Source organism: Egretta garzetta, unplaced genomic scaffold, assembly GCF_000687185.1.
Source record: "Egretta garzetta isolate BGI_Z169 unplaced genomic scaffold, ASM68718v1 scaffold449, whole genome shotgun sequence".
Taxonomy (NCBI): domain Eukaryota; kingdom Metazoa; phylum Chordata; class Aves; order Pelecaniformes; family Ardeidae; genus Egretta; species Egretta garzetta.
In genome coordinates, this window is record NW_009260681.1 from 42,845 (window position 1) to 44,911 (window position 2,067).

At 40.4% G+C, this 2,067-nt stretch overlaps 1 protein-coding gene and 2 non-coding genes across 4 annotated transcripts in view; all 3 read left to right on the forward strand.

Annotated features, from left to right (window-relative positions):
- Positions 1 to 2,060, forward strand: part of TAF1D (TATA-box binding protein associated factor, RNA polymerase I subunit D) — a 9,931-nt gene extending 7,871 nt beyond the window's left edge. Inside the window, exons 7-9 of one of the 2 annotated variants that reach the window (XR_004842867.1) lie at positions 309 to 377; positions 625 to 675; positions 1,954 to 2,060. The gene's annotated coding sequence lies outside the window, so the exon portion shown is untranslated. The remainder of the gene's footprint in view (positions 1 to 308; positions 378 to 624; positions 676 to 1,953) is intronic. The other variant, XR_004842868.1, reaches the window with a different exon arrangement.
- On the forward strand, positions 422 to 493 carry LOC118452987. Its single transcript, XR_004842873.1, has one exon. It is a non-coding gene; the product is annotated as a small nucleolar RNA SNORD5 (small nucleolar RNA).
- Positions 1,719 to 1,845, forward strand: LOC118452986. Its single transcript, XR_004842872.1, has one exon. It is a non-coding gene; the product is annotated as a small nucleolar RNA SNORA40 (small nucleolar RNA).
- Positions 2,061 to 2,067: the final 7 nt, after the last annotated feature.

Sequence of the window (2,067 nt, forward strand, 5' to 3'; positions counted from 1 at the left end):
CAGGTAAAAGTAGTCTGTGCTAAACAGGGACGTTGTCAGAAAGACTTGCTATTTTACTGGTTTAATTTCCTTCAACATGTAATTGACAGTCTGAGGAGGTTTACAGTAGGTGCTGTGTCTAATGAGAACAGTTCAAGTTGCATTCCTTATATACTTTATTTAGCGTCCCAAATCTTCATAAAGGAAGTTTGGGGTTTCCCAGTTGCAACTTGGTAGCTCTAGGGAGCAACTGCAAAAATTACTCTTCAGTAGTTGTAGATCACATTTAATATTGGTCCAAAATTAATGGTTAAATGTAACTCTTTTAGGCATCTACCTGAGAAATACTCTATGGCATGAAAGACTCATCCTGGATCTAGGAGTGGGGTTCTTGCTTGGTAAGGCACAGCCAGGTGGTATCTGGAGTCTCGCTCATTCCGCAGTTCACGTGATGAATTTTTCTGTTCAACTGCTGAGTGACTCAGAAATGAACTAAATTTCAATTCTGATTAGAACTGGATAAATACACATGGAAGTCAAGCTTATTACAACTGTTAAATTGATTGCTGAAACCTAGCTTTTGTCTTTAGGATTCTTCAGTTATTTGACCTTATCTGATAGTTCTTATCACTTTTTTTCTTCTAGCTTATGTTGCTTTTGGAATACGAAATACTGCTCATTTTTTTGATGTGCAAGGTAAGCTGTTACTTGGTCTGCAGTTCCTCTTTTCTTCAGGTAGCTTTTTTGCTTTGCTTCACAAAATGTTTTGGAAAAACAGTATTCCATAGTTCAAGTATGCATACATCAGTGTTTCATAGCTGTGCAGCTTCTGCGTGGAGCTTCCAAGGTATTGAGTTCAGTGCGACATCTCTTCTATTAGTCTGACCAAAATTAGAGCCTGTAGCCTCTGCTTGAATGGCAACTAAAACTGCTGAGTTCTTGAATACCTGTATATTAAATACAGGCTTTGTTAGAAGTTATAGATGGAAATACTTCAGCTTTACTTGATCCTGAATGCTGCAGGGCAACTTAATCTAACTGGTTCGGTTTGGACACTACCTGGGATCTTCTTTGCTGAAGATGTTGGACAACTCCTGTACACTTAGTCTCCTGGTGGTGCCCCACCCACGCTTTCTGTACCAGGGTCCATCATACAGCTGCAGCTTCTGATCACTTCCCTATAGTAAAATTTCATCTTAATGCCTGTCCCATGCAAGAACAAGAGGAGCAGCAGAAAGAAGCCGGTAGTCTTGCACGTATATGCAGCTAAAGCCGTGAAATATCTCGCTGTAGGATGTTACCAAGTTTGCGTGGCTTCTGGAGAGTCTAGGAAATAGCATGGAGGAAAACGCTGTGTAAGATTATGGACAGGAAAACATCTTTAATGTGGGAAGCCCTGAGCTAAAGCTGGGCAGGTAATGAAACCTTACAAGAACATACTTCGGTAAGAGGATAGATAGGAACAGGGTATCTTATTTGGCCGTTGCTGTAGTAAGAGTACTGGACTAGGTAACATACTGGCTTGACACAGCATAAATTGTTTTTATGACAGCATATCTGATAGCGAACTTCTCGCCCCAGTTACCTTAGTCCAAACTATACCTGTCTCTAAAAGTAGAAAGCGCAGTAGTGGAAGGTGACAGTTAGTAATGGTGAGTATATAGTAAACTGAGAAATAGCTTCAGATGCTGTTTCAAAAATAGTGGAAAAAATGAAAGCTGATGCATTCAATCTGTTCCAGCACGTGTTCAGTTTTTGTCTGTTGCTGTAGACAAAAACCTGGAACCTAGTGCTTAGAAAAACCCCTTCTTTTGCAACCCACAGCTGATTAATGTATTAGTTGTGTTACTTATATGAAGGGACAATATTTACATGTACTGAAGCAGCAATTCATTCAGCTGCTGATGAATCTAGGGCATGAGCTTCATGTTCCAGGTTTGCAGAAGTGTAGTTGGGTTATTGATTTCTTTCCAGACTCCACAGATGAACACACCAGCTCCGCAGCAGCGAGCAGTTGTAACTTTTTCGGAGTGCCTGAATTCTTAATGGCTGTTTGCTGGCCTTCTGATACACAAATCTGTTACTTCC